This window comes from Hyperoodon ampullatus (genome assembly GCF_949752795.1).
Source record: "Hyperoodon ampullatus genome assembly, chromosome: 1".
Taxonomy (NCBI): Eukaryota; Metazoa; Chordata; class Mammalia; order Artiodactyla; family Ziphiidae; genus Hyperoodon; species Hyperoodon ampullatus.
Window position 1 is genome coordinate 131,464,554 of NC_136914.1, and position 15,731 is coordinate 131,480,284.

The window sequence follows — 15,731 nt, forward strand, 5'->3', positions numbered from 1 at the left end:
TGAGATATTTCTTCTTTTACACATAAGGGTTAGGGTTTACATTTTACTAGAGGAAAGCCAGACAAAATTATTAGATACTGTTTTGTTTTTGTTTTTATTTTTTCGTTTTCCAATTGCAGTAAACAAGTTTCAGTTAGATTGGAAACTAGATGAGAGTTTTCTCTTGATCACAGATTTTTAGAAATCTGGTTATTCAGTGAATCATTCAAGAAAAAATGATTAATTATTATAGTGTGCTAATAACCATAGTAGGTACTGAAGATTCATATCAAGTAAGACAGAATCCTCATTATCAAATACTCAGAGACAAACAAATTCTTCTAACATGACATGAGAAGAGTTACAATAAAGTAATCTATAAGATGTTATGTGAACTCTAAAGGAGTCCATTCAAACTAACAAGGAGATGGTAGGATATTAATTTTCAGGTAATCGCTTAGAAAGCACAGTGTCTTAATTATCAGAATAAAGTGTTTCACTAAATCAGTGTGCTAATGTAATTATTTTCCAGTAATTTCTCCAAATACCATTGGCCATAATATCAAGAAGTCCAGTATTTTCTCCATGAGTTTTCAAAGACCATGGCAAAAAGTTATAGTCTACAATGTCCAACATCCACATATAAACGAAATGATTACATTAGTAAGATCAGCCCACTATATCCATTACTTCTGCCTGTGGATATGTTGCATCATAGTTCAATTATTTGGAAATGCATAATGCTGGTCCTTTATTTTTTGAATTGTTTTGTGAATCTCTTGTTTGTATAGCTACATACCCCACTAGGTTACTCCAAAGAGGATAATCTCACTCTGTTGTTGCTTAGGTCAGAAAAGTATGATCAGAAAAGTACTTGCATTCCCAAAGATATGGCTCTTAGTATAGTACTTGGATACTTCAGTGCAAAAATGTGGAAAGATTCCAGAGGGACAGGTTCAAGATAGATTCTGGAGTTTATCACCTTAGAGGCCAAGAATTGCTGAGCTTTTCCTGCTCCCCAAATATTTGGCAGCTTTTCCTTTTAGACTTTTATAAAACAAATGGTTTGATTATATTGCCCTTTCCTGAATATAAAAATATTCACCTAAATTTTTCATTCTTATGTAAACTACCTATTATTTTTTCATAGTGTCTTGTTCTATTTCTCTTTTTTAAAAAAGATACCCTCAGTGAAGTAGCACTGTCTTTGCTGAAGACAAAGCAACCAAAACTTAAAGAAATAAATCCACATATGCACAAGTAATCTTAGATATGCCATTCAGCTATATGAATATCTAGCATTGACTAGACCAAAAAAACGCCATAAGTATATGATCTCTGACTCATAAGTCTTCATCATCAGACTCCAGAATGCTGCAACGACTACCTCCCCCCAACTCTGAAATCCCAGCTACTTTTTGCTGTAGCCTAACACTGATGCTTACTACCTCTGAAGTCATAGTCCTCATGATAGAGATGCGACAAGTAGACTTCCAACTTTGTGGTGCAGAAATGATTAATTTACTAAAATGCTATGGTGGATATCTGTTACAACTAAAACGCTGGAGTCAAAGCCCAAGGCCCACTGTTTAGTTAAGACATCTTCTTCATGTGCAGAGAGCTCCCTGCTCCCCTGTCCCCATACTTAACTCCCCAGCCCAACAGAGTCCAAGCAGGGGTCTAATGTTAGAGATAATATGATGCAATTAATATTACACTTTATCTCTTTGACCATCTCTTTCTCAAAGGGAATACAGTTTGAAGGCTGTAAAGAGAGACATGTCTTAGTTTAGAGGCCTAATGATCTTTGACACATGTCCGTGAGATAAAATATGGGTATTGTATCTTAGGGAACCAAAAAAGCAAGTGCTTGATAAATGTGTCCTGGCTGTACCAACTTTGCAGATGGTGATCAAAGGAACATGGTGGAAAGGGCAACAAAGTCTTTCACTCTCCTTCCATATTATTAAAAAACTGCAGCACAGGCTACCTGTAGGAGATGGTACAAGCTGCAAGATTATCTGTAATGCTGGACCAAAACCTCAAAATTTGGATGATCTAGCTCAGGGCAAGGCCTTTAACCAATGAAGAAGCTTCTCAAGGGATTTGATTGTGAATTCATTCTCCCCCATTGATTCAGTACTCTTCTTCCTAGAGTTAATTCTACTTCCACTTGAAATCCCCAAGTAAGATTGATAATTAGACTTTATAGGTGGCCTCTAAATGAAGTATAAACTGATTACCCAGAATACTGATAGAGAGCTGATAAATAGGTAGATGCAGTGGTTAATAGTGTATTATCATTAGATAATTATGCATGAACTTGGATGTCTCCTTTGTCCGCAAGACCTAGATATCGTCATCCTACATGAGAATATCTGGCTTTTGTTTCAACCTCAGATACCCAGTTTAGTAGCCTTCAAGCAAGTATCTTCTTTAAAAGCAGCTTAAATGAGTAAGGATCCTTATGATGTTATGATACTTCATCCCCAAGTGAAAGAAGTAACACATAGCAGGTTGAAACTGAAGAAAGTAGAAGGAAGGAATGATGAAATCAGCACAGAAGTGCAGTATGAATTCATATAGGCATATCTAAAACATGCAGTGATACTATTCAATTAAACTTTGGTTTAATGTTTTCATCATCAACCACATATAGAGTATCTACTATGACTTCAGCGCTGTATAACAGCAGAAGATGTAGTGATAAATATTTCATTCTTGCTTTGGAGAAGCTTGCATCCAAGAAAGGGGGAAAACCCCAGAGGAGACTGTGATACTTGCTGCCACAGTGTAAGCACAGGAAGTTACAGGACTGCAGGAAAGAACACCTTCTCCCAGGAAGAGCTGGCTAAAGGATGGAAGACCTTAGCCCCTTACCAATTAGACAGGACATGCCTCCTCCATTACAATGAGAGAGGAAATATGGAAAGAATGGCCAGGAATGTTATGTTTGCAAAAGTCTACTGAAAGAAATGGGAAACCAAGAAAATAGATGTTCTTTTTAACATATGTGGCCAAAGATGATCAAATTAGAGTAAACTTAGGTCTTTTGTTATTTGGTGGTAGGACGGAATGGTTTCTATTACTTTTTATGTAAAAAAAAAAAAATGTGCCCACAGGAACTGTGGGAAGCCTTCAAGCTACCATGAGGAAAGCTAGCCTGAAGACAAAGCTGACAGTGGAATAGAGCTAGAGCCCCAGTAAACATGACTGCCTGAGTACTGCCTTAACTCTGAACATGTCAATGCGTTCTCTTTATTATGACAATTGAGGTGTTTTTTTTTCTTTTAAACCAGAGGGTATGACAGTGCTTTTTGACGGATATTTGGAGTGACAGAAAATAAATGTCTTGAAAGATGTTTTAAATGTCCTTAAATTTTTTTTATGTCAAAATATGTCATATATTTGTATCAGATTACAAACTGGTATTATATACATTAATAAACTCAGGATATATGATTGCAGGCTAGTATTCTTAGGACGCATAGTTAGTGAGACTTACTAATTTGTTTCACTTCTTATATCTCTGTGTTCTCTTTTCCTCACATTGAAACATTGCCTGTATTGGTCACTGGCAGAGGCAATCTGCCTAACTAGATGGGCCAGAAATCTAATCCGGTGTGACAAATGAAAGAGACACATAATTGGCTATGTAATTCTAGGGTGGAGCTGTTATCAATTTTAAGCAATTGATGCTCTGAGAACAACATTATATACAACACAAGTGATTACAATTACAGTGGGGAATCACTGAATGTTTTTCTAATCTTTTAGTGGGTTTTAAAAATTAATGGAAACTTTTGGTAACTGGTAGTTTACTCACATATGGTGATGATCTGAGTTTAGCTTCTTTGATGCAAAATGTTTGTAACCATAAAGCTATTTCCATCTCATTGTGGAAAGCATCCATCTCTCAGCATAATATAACTGTTGTTTTCTTTGAGTATAAAAGCATTTAACTTTAAATCATGTCAGATTCTCTTGCCAGAAATACCTGCCAGGCCGGGGCACTTGTTTTGTTGACTTCAGCTTCTATTGTCTCTACTCACCTCGTGTCTAGGGAGACTTCCAAAACCACCAATATTATTCTTTCAATTTCTATTGCTCATACACTTTTATACTTATCCTAATTTACCAGAAAACTGAACCCTTTCAGGTTTGGGGGAAACTGAAATTACATAGCTGAGAGTTGAGAGAAACTCTAACTAGGCCATATACAGAGTTACATACTAATCACTTCCTGGCTTGCATCTTAGGGAACTGATGAAATTTAGCCCAAACTTGGAAATGTCATTCTTCGTGAGAGATTGTGCTATACTACTGCTTATTTCTGTTCTTGCATTCCTCCAGTATATCTCCAGAGATTTGGCTCACTGTCCATTTCGCTTATTTTAGTAGGTTCTGTATGATTTGGCAGACAGAAAGACACAAATGAGACAGTTCTCCATGTGCCCACATTCACCATGTGCTTACAGTTAAACTACACTCTTCAGCATAGATTGATTTGCAGAAAACAACTTTTGACACAATATTCTGGATAACTCTGAAGCCGCAACATTTAAAATATCCAGGAGACATTAATTCTTTATTATGTCCCCAAATATAAAATAATATTACAGCAGGACATAATCGGTTTCCATGGCTATGTAGGATTCTTAATGTAAAAGTGATCAGATAATTTGAAACACCCTAACAGAATGAGAAGTCTAATAATAATAACAATAAGGTATATTAACTTACATTCAGTTTTTGCTAGGCACTGTGTTAAGTGCATCACATACATTAAATTCTGATCCTTTCAACACACCCTGCCCTGCTTGAGATTACTATCCACTTGTCAAGGGTGAAGAGTTTGAAACTCATGTAAGTCACTTGCCAAAGGCCGTGTACCTGGTAAAAGAAAGGTCCAGGACTCAAATTCAATTTTGTTTCCCTTTAAAATGTATGCCTTTTAAATTATAGCACGAAGCTCAGCTTCAGAGTAGTAGTCTGTTAAAACTTTTCTGTCACAAAATATATAATGGGCAAGAAGTAGACACACTGTGGAAAATACATTGTCGTGTTTTAAAAAGGAATGGTTGGGATATAAGGACCCAAAAGAAGGTAATATAGATGTTCTATATGTGTATTAAACTAACAGCAGAGATCTTAGTTCAGGGTTGTCAAGCAAACACACTACCCAACAATTAACCAAACTTTTTTCTTCAAGTAATAAACTAGAACCACACTATTTGTCACATGTAAGATTGTTTAATTTTTTCTTTTCTGATTTTTTTTAAACAGACGAAATGTTAGAGCCATTAAAAAGCATTTTCTATTGTCCAGTGATTACAACTATTATAATAATATTGACTCTACGTAATAAAAAGAAAATTCCAAATGGCTCAAGGTTATCTCTGGGGATTAATTTGAAAGTATTTAACTGGTAGATGTAATCTGGACAGAAACTTAGTATGGATATCAAAGGGCTTCACAATAAAGTTAGCTCACCATTCTTATATACAAAACCTAATCAGCCTTACAAGTTAAAGAAGACTTTTGTCACAGACAAAGCTTATTTTGACAAGGCCAAATTAAGTTCGAAGTAGGTCTTGATACACAGAAAGACTGCTCAGTCCCCAGTGAGTCTAGTGATAATTAACATCTGACTTAACCACTGGGAATGACTTGGAATGTTTTAATTGGTCCACCTTACTTGCCTGCAGGCTTTTCTGTTTTGGGGATGATGTATGCCTCTTCTTGCTTTCAGTTAAATCTCAGCGTGTCTCAGATTTCTGAAGTCATCTTTATCATTTGAGGCCTTAAGGAAAAAATGAATTGTAATTCAGCTTTTATCTTACTTCATGGAGAACAAGTGTTTCCATAATAGTAAAGTGAGAGCTGATTAAGAAAGCAGGAATCAATCACAGAATAAAGGAAAAGAAGTAGGAATGAATGAATCTTTAGATGTCCACTAGTACACATGACTTAGTTCTTTCATGTAAAATATATCAGATGAATATATATTTTAATTTAAAAGATTGATAAAGGATTGTTCGCAAGATCACTGGGGAGACAAATTGAGATACACTGAAACAGTACAAAGCCATACATTTGCTAAAATGTATCAATATTTGGCACTCCTATAATGAAATAAGACATAAAAATTACTGAATGTTAACTGTATCGCTTATACATTTTTATTGTTGCATACTTTGAGTGAAACCCATGGGAGGGTGGTTATGAAAAACAAGGATAACTATTAAGAGTGCAGATCTAATTGAAGGCATTATCAAATGTGGTAAGACTTGCATCTGGACCACCATGGCAATGGAAATAAATATGCAGGTGGTTGAAACCAGTCTGCCTGTCAGTGAACAATTAAGGCACATTATCTCAGCTGTCAAAATTTTTTCTACTTATATTGAGGATTCATCTTTGCTAAGTGGTAGACAGACAAATTAATCTGTTTATCTTTTAAAACTGTATTTTTATAAATTTAGAAAGGTAAACTGTTATGCTCTGGAAAGTTTTTGTACTAGTTTGTTTGGTCACTCTCTTATTATAAATCATACTGTCCTAATTTCAGATTATATGTATTATTATATTATGTACATTATAATATAATATATTAATATATTATTAATTAAATGTATATATATTCAATAATAACTGCCTTATTTAACGTGTATGTACATGTACATTTTTTCATATAAATGCCTTTCACATAAACACTAAATTATTATTATGAAGAAGGTAACTTTTTAAATTAATTTTTGTTGGAGTATAGTTACTTTTGAAGAAGATAGCTCTTAATTTGTTTTTGAGCTATGTAGTTGTAGACAACATGTTCAGAAAAGAAAAATTTAAAAATCTTTTGGATGCAGAGAAAAATGGGCAACAACATATTTTCTTTCCTTTTTTTTTGTTACTTTCACTGTACACACACGCTCACACACTAATAGAATAGGAATTCCAGTATTTCTACTATGTAGAGATAGAAATGCCAGAATGAGTAGAAAGTGGAGTCCTGCTGTCACTGAGAGTACTTAAATCTCTAATTCTGAATGAGTTATCTGAGGGTTGCTGGTAAACATAAAGGAGAATTCTTGTCAATCTAGTACTTACTTGGATGTACTTATTGTATTTGTAATCTCTGGAGAAAAACCCTCTCAAACAGTGGGCTGATAACATTTATAATTAAGATACTGTGCCTGAAGCTTTGCTTTCATTTAAACTGGACAGAACTATTCTTTTAAGATTCATATGAACACATGGCATTAACATGAAACATATGCAACAAAATCTGTGTAAGGTGAATATATATGAAGTTGAGGTTTAGGAAAAGTTTTGTCTTAAATTCCTATCATTCCTCGGTAACTGGTTCCATTTTTATGTGGAAAGAAATCATTCTTTGTTGTATCACATTTACGAGTATGGTGAAGTGCAGTGACATTCCATCAAAATTTTATTTTGATATAATAAGAATCAAACTTGTGATATGAAATATGTGAGAACATGTTCCCAAATTGCCCACAACCCAGATTCATCTTCAGATAATCAAATGGCTATGAAACAGGTAAAAGAATAGCATTGGAAATCAGATAAAAAACCTTTTATATACATATCAAAAGTATAAAGACATTTCTGCCAGCAAAGTACAGGTAAAAATAGATGAATGAAAGGAAAAATTGTGCACATGACCTGTCACAAATCACTTGTAAATTGATAGTGGAATTCATAATTTGAAGGGGTAAGGACTAGATTTTGTCAGGGAAATCAGCAGCCTTTCCAACAATATTTCTCTGATGCTCATGAGGCCATGTTGAATGGAGATCCTGATGTGCTCATTACTCCAGGCTGCAGCATATGACAAAAGCAAAGTATTAGTCACAGACAAAGTGAATGTGCACTGACCTTGCTGCTGTTCAGCTACTGCATCCATGCCAGGTGATAAGCAGTTGGCTCCAGCTAGAGTCCAGATGCTTCCACAACAAAGGAAAACTACCCATCCTCTGCTTTTTGTCTTCTCTCAATATCTTGCCTATTGTCAGTTCTCTCTAAAAACCAAATTGACGCAAGAGGGAAGAGATATAGGAACATATGTATATGTATAACTGATTCACTTTGTTATAAAGCAGAAAGTAACACAACATTGTAAAGCAATTATACTCCAATAAAGATGTAAAAAAACAAAAAATAAACAAATTGGCTGCAGGAAATCTAGATGTTCTCCTTTATGGTAACTTGAAAGAAGAGATGAATGTTTCCTACAATCTCTGGCAGAGCCTATCTCAGTTCACAGTATGAAAGTTAATTTCTCTTCTTGTTAAACATGGAACAAAGAGAAAAATTATCTGACACAAGAAAAAAATGTTGCAGTTCAAAAGAAAGAGTGCAGTATGAAGAAACAACATGTCTCCCTGTGACAAAGAATTATAAAGTCAAGAAAATATATAGAAAATTATAATTTTGTTTATTTGTATTTGAATTTATTAAACTTAATATTACTTCTAAAACAACTCACTGTGTGCCAGGTGCTCTAAAGGGTATTACAAATAACAAATAACATTTTATCACTATGATAAATTTTATTATAATCCCCTTTTCACAGATTTTATTCTTAAGAAAAAAATCAAGAGCATATGTTATACAGGAAAATAGAGGTGACAGACACAAAGAGAGAAGAATCTGAGATCAGAAAAGGATCATGGCTCCTGGGATAATATGTAGCACATAGTAGGAGCTCAACAAATATTTGTTGATTGGAATTTTGTTGACTTTGGAAGAGGATTTCTGATTTTAAAAATATATCAGATTGAGTTATTCAGATAGAAAGAAAAATCAGCACCAAAATAATAAAGAAGCTCAAAAAGTTCCCATATAATTAAAAATAAATGATAGAGGTAAAAATGAAAATAATGAGAGAAATAAGCATGGGTGAAATATTAACAATTCTTAATAATATTATAAACAGAATGCCAGGATGAAAAATGGAGGAGAAGCAGTGCTAAAGAATTAAGATTTTTTTTAAAAAAGTTGAAGAAAATTTCTGTTTTAATATAAGCATTCACTATATACTAGGTTAAATTGGTAATGGCGATGATGATAACTGACATTAAACTACATCAGGCATACCTCTGAGATATTTCAGGTTTGGTTCCAGACTACTGCAAAATCTCAATAAAGTGAATCACATGAATTCGTTGGTTTCCTAGTGCATACAAAAGTTATGTTTATACCAAACTGTAGTCTATTAAGTGTGCAATAGCATTATGTCTTAAAAAATGTACACACCATAATTAAAAAATACTTTATTGCTAAAAAATGCTGGCCATCATCTGACAATGCAGGGCCGCCACAACCTTCAATTTGCAAAGCACACAATATCTGTGAAGCATAATGAAGTGAAGAGCAATAAAACAAGGTATGCCTGTAACAATAATGGTTAACTTCCAAAGTGCTCTATGTCTATAAACTCACTTAATGTTCACAACTTATTAACCCTAGTAAAGCTTTTTAAAGGAGCACTGTTATCAGCACTTTGCAGAAGCAGAAATTGAAGTGCAGGATGAAAGTTAGAGCCTGGATTCAAACCCACAGAGCTTTTCCCTGAGCCCTTCATTCTAATCACCTCTCTACCAAATTATACTGATGAAAAGAGACCCACATCTTCGTAAAGTAACTGCACCTCAAGAATAACAACAACAAACGCTACACTTATTGAGGCAGAAATATAAAAAACAAACAATACAAAAAAGAAAAACAACTTGGTGCCTAATAAGATAGACATGAGAATTGTCAGACAAAAATAAGTGCCAAAGACAATGAATCAATTTCCATAGAGTTTTGAGTAAAACAAATTGTGATTCAAATTTCATAGCTAGCCATGGACAATCTCAAAAAATTTATTTCTTGGAATAAAGAGTAATTCAAAGACATATTTGGAGCCAACAGTGAGGTAAATCAAGATAAGTTATTCATAATATGGAACCTTGGTAAAGAAAAGATGAACCAATTGTTAATACAATATAAAAACTGTTAATAGATTCATAAATTACAATGTATATATCAATATAACATTAGACACAGATGTTACATTATTAATTCAATCATTTATTCCATAATATTTACTGAGAGACAACTAGGTGCTTGGTCCTAGTGATTCAACAATGAATAAAACAGATATATCCTTGTCTTATGTAACTTACTTTTAATGAAGAGGGTGTGGTCACAATGAAAAAATCAGGTGTGATGAATGCTATGAAGTAAAATAAAGCAGAGAAAGAGAATAAAGAGTGAGGGCAATAAGGAAAGGCCTTTGCGTTAAGGAGACTCTTGAATGGAAGAAATTAAGGGAGTGAGGCTTGCAGCCGTCTGAAGAATGAGCATCCCAGGAGGAAGGGATAGTAAGTACAAAGGACCTGGGGTTGAAGAGTGCCTCGCTGGTTTCAGGGAAAAGAGTGAAGTGAGTGAAAGAAGCGAGTTAGGTTGTAAGATCAGATAAAGAACCGGATTTTTAGGCGAGGAGCTGGCAAACTATAAACCTGTAGGTCAAATTCTGCCCACTGCCTTTTTTTTGTAACAAAAGTTTTTTTTTTTTTTGAACACAGACACATCCATTCATTTGTTCATATTGTCTATGGCTATTTTCATCCTACAATAGCAGAGTTGAGTAGTTGCATTTTATGCTTATTGCCCACAAAGCTGGAAATATTTACTGACCTTTACAGAAAATTTTGCTGGAGCCTGGTTTATGCCATTGTTAAGTTCTGGACTTTAATATGAGTGAGTAGAGAAGCCATGGAAGGTTTCTGAGCAGAAAACTGATATTATCTGACTTATAAAAGAAACATTATTGACACCATTTAGCAAATGGACTTTACTGAGGCAAGAGAGGGAGAAAGGGAGTAGCTGGTAGTTGGTAGGTTGTTTCCATAATCTAGGAGAAGCTATTCATGACTATGTTGTACACCTGAAACTTAGGTAATATTGTAAATCAACTATACCTCAATTTTAAAAAAAGAGAGAAGACTAACAGGGATGAGGTTAAAATAAGCACAGCAATTGGGATCAATATACAATATTTGGGGAAAAATCTAAATGTGTTTGCCTCAGATATTTACTAGATGATTTTCAGCTACTTTGTTGGTACAACAGTGCTGTGTGCCAAGCACTGTTCTAAATGTTGGGAATAGTGTGGTAACGGAAACACACCAACTCCCTGCCCTCCTGAAGTCCTGATGTGGACGGTTGACACCTAAGCAACAAGTTCCTGATTAAATGCTAGTAAGGGTCTCCTGCGCTCTCCAATATGAAATTACTGGCTTGGTGCCTTGTGCTAGCAAATAATATTGCTAATTCTTCTACAGAGCATTTGCCATTCTTGATTAAGATTATCTATAGCAACATTTGTCTTTGCGCGCATTCTAGGTACTTCAAAACCCCTAGTCTCAGATGAAAACAAGAAGAAAATCTTGAGCATATTCTAAGCTCCTTATGGAAATGGGTTAGCCTACTGCCTGGATTTGGAATCATATTAGGAACTTAACATTTCACAACAGAATGTCAATTCAGCTGCCTGAGTGTCTGAAATGTAAAGCATATGGATCGTTTTATCAACAACACAAAATATTGGCATTTCAGACACGCATAAAAATGTCAATCATAAATTAACTGTTATGCTAAAAACTTGCTTGAGACATCTCATATTTGAAAGATAGGATCTAAAAGATATATGAAGCATCCATTTCTCTAGTCAGGCAATCAAGGAACTAAAGCTCAAATTTTCATTTAGTTCCAAATTACATGACTTGAAGGAACATGGAATTTGCTCTTTCCCTCACGCCATTATGCCTGTGCTTTCAGAGAATAAAATTTGATGGTTTAATGACTGTGTTCATTTATTCACAAATATTTATAAATTTATTTCCAACCATTATGCCAAATATAATTATAAAGCACATATTAATAATAAACTTGCTTTTTTTATAACAAAAAAGTGTTAGAGTCAAGAACCTTAGCTCTGTACTTAATCTAAACATGAGTTTAAATCTCTCCTATCTTACTAATAAGCTATATCCTGTGAGGTGAATTTTATTGACTTTGAAAACATCAATGTTCTTATTTGTGAAATAGGGATTAAAAACATGTGCCTGTTTCATAGAGCTCTCACAACAATTAAAAAAATATAAGTGTTTAGCACTGTATGTGTTGCCTAGTAAGTAGCTATTATGATCATGATCATTAAATTCTGATTATCATTAAGAATACTTTTTGTAATTTTTATTTTGGGATAATTGTAGGTTAACATTTAGTTTTAATAAATAAGTCAGAGAAATTCCATATGAACTTTACTCAGTTTCTCCCAGTCTCAACATCTTTCAGTAACAGGAAATAGACATTGATACATCACTGACCTTAGCTGATACATCACTGACCTTATTCAGATTTCTCAAGTTTTATATATACTCATTTATGTATGTTTAGTTCTATGTAATTTTATCATAGATTTGTATGACCTAGACCATGGTCAGGATAATGGCATCGTAGGGATTCCTCTTGCTACCCTTTTAAAGTGAAAGCTCTCCCCCACCCTCTTCCTCTCCCTAATACCCGGTAACCACTTATCTGTTCTCTATCTTTATAATTCTGTCATTTCAAGGATATTATATATCAATCCTAATCTCCCAGTTCGTCTCACCATCCCTTTCCCCCTACCATGTGTAAAATAGATAACTAGTGGGAACCTGCTGTATAGCACAGGGAGCTTAGCTCGGTGCTCTGTGATGACCTAGATGGGTGAGATGGTGGATGGTGGGGGGAGGGAGGTCCAAGAGGGAGGGGATATATGTATACATATAGCTGATTCACTTTGTTATACAGCAGAAACTAACACAACATTGTAAAGCAACTATACTCCAATTTTAAAAAAAGAATGTTACATAAATATGATACATAACCTTTTGAGTTTTTTTCATCACTCAGCATAATTCTTTTAAGATTCATCTAAATTTTCACATGTATGGGTAGCCTGTTCCTTTTTAAGACTGAGTAGTAGTCCATGGAATAGATGAAATGTAGCACTATGTTTAACTCTTCATCCATTTAAATAATTTAGTTGTTTCCAGATTTGGACTATTAAAAATAAAGATGCAATGAACATTTGTCTACAGGTTTTGATTGAACATAAATTTTCATTTCTCTGGAATAAATGTCCAAAAGTGAAACTGCTTGGTCATATGGTAAGCAAATGTTTAGTTTTTTAAGTAACTGTCATACTTTTTCCAGAATAGATGTCCAGTTTTACATTCACACCAGCAATGTATCAGGGATCTAATTCCTGGACATCCTTGATTGCATATGAAGTAATCACTATACTTTTTTTTAGCCATTCTTATTGGTGTGTAGTAAATATTGTTGTTTAAATTTGTATTTTCCTTATGACTAACAATACTGAATATATTTTCATGTGCTTATCTGATACCTGTATACCCTCTTCAGTTAAATAACTGTTTTGTCTTCTGCTCATTTTCTAATTGGATCATTTGTTTCTTCACTGCTAACTAGAGGGCTCTTTATATATTCTAGATATAATTCTTTTCTTGAATATGTTACTTGCAAGTATTTTTTTCTCAGTTTGTAGCTCGATTTTTATCCTCTTTACAGAATCTTTTGCAGAGAAAAGTTTTTTTTTTTTTAATTTTGATGAGGTCCAATTTATCAATTTTTCCTTTTGTGGATTGTGCTTGTGGTAACAAGTCTAAGAACTTGCTAGCTAGCCTTAGGCCCCAAAGAATTTCTTTTACATATTTTTCTAAAAGTTCTACAGTTTTAGTGTTGCATGTACATTGATAATACATTTTGAGTTAATTTTTGTGTTACAATGTGATATTTAGTTTGAGATTCTTTTTTGTCTTTTTTTTTTGCCTATATAAATGTCTAATTGCTTCAACACTGAAAATATACTTTACTTTGTCCATTGAATTGCTTTTGCATTTTTGTTGGTCTCAGGCACATATCTGTGGGTCGATATCTCAGTTCTCTATTCTGTTTCACTGATCTATGGGACTCTCCTCCACCAATACCCCACTGTCATCATTATAGTCACTAAATAAGTCCTAACACCAGACAGAGTGATTCCTCACACTTTATTCCCACTTATCGAAGCCTTTTTAAAAAAAAATAAATTTATTTATTTATTTCTGGCTGTGTTGGGTCTTCGTTGCTGCAAGCGGGCTTTCTCTAGTGGTGGAGAGCAGGGGCTACTCTTCCTCTCGGTGCACGGGCTTCTCATTGCGGTGGCTTCTCTTGTTGCAGAGCACTGGCTCTAGGCACGTGGGCTTCAGTAGTCATGGCTTGTGGGCCCTAGAGTGCAGGCTCAGTAGTTGTGGCCACGGGCTTAGTTGCTCCACGGCACGTGGGATCTTCCCAGACCAGGGCTTGAACCCATGTCCTCTGCCTTGGCAGGCGGATTTTTAACCACTGCGCCACCAGGGAAGTCTTCAAAACTTATTTTTTAGCTCTTCTAGGTCTTGTGTCTGCCCGTATGAATTTTGAAATAAGCTTGCCTAGGCTGTAAAATCACTTACTTTAAAGCATTTTGATAGAAATTGCATTACAGTGCTGGGTTAATTTGGAGAAAATTAACATCTTTATCATGTTGAGTCTTCAAACTGCAAATGTAGTTTGTCTCTACATTTATTTATCTAGGTCTTCTTTGATTTCTTTGATCAGAATTTTGTAACTTTCAAGATACAAATTCTGGGGCTATTTTATTAGCTTTGTATCTGTTTCCTTTTTTGTTAAAGCAATTGTAAGTGGGATTTTTTTGTTTGTTTGGTTTTTGGTTTTATGGGGTTTTTTAACAATCAATATTGTTAAAATGTCCATACAAACCAAAGCAATCCACAGATTCATTGCAATCCCTATCAAATTACCAATGGCACTTTTTCACAGAACTGGAACGAAAGTTTTTTGATTTGTATGGAAACACAAAAGACCCTGAATAGCCAAAGCAACCTTGAGAAGGAAAAATGAAGTTGGAGGAATCAGGCTTCCTGACTTCAGATAATACTACAAATCTGGTCATCCAAACAGTATGGTACTGGCACAGACATAGACAAATAGATCAATAGAACAGGATAGAAAGCTCAGAAATAAACCTACTCACTTATGGTCAATTAATCTATGACAAAGGAGGTAAAGAATGTACATTGTAGAAAAGATGGTCTCTTCATTAAGTCATGCTGGGAAAACTGGACAACTACATGTAAAAGAATGAAATTAGAACATTCTCTAACACCATATACAAAAATAAACTCAATTAATTAAAGAGCTAAATGTAAGATCAAACACTATAAAACTCCTAGAGGAAAACATAGGCAGAACACTTTTGACATAAATTGCAGCAATATTTTTTTGGATCTATCTCTTAGAGTAATGGAAATAAAGACAAAAATAAACAAATGGGACCTAATTAGGTTTAAAAGCTTTTGCACAACAAAGGAAACCATAAAGAAAACAAAAAAAACAACCTATGGAATCAGAGAAAATATTTGCAAATGATGTGACCTACAAGGTGTTGATCTCCAAAATATACAAACAGGTCATACAGCTCAACATCAAGAAACAAACAGTCCAATCAAAAAATGGGCAAAAGATCTAGATAGACATTTCTCCAATGAAGACATACAAATGGCTAACAGGCACATGAAAAAATGCCCAACATCACTAATTATTAGAGAAATGCAAATCAAAACTACAATGAG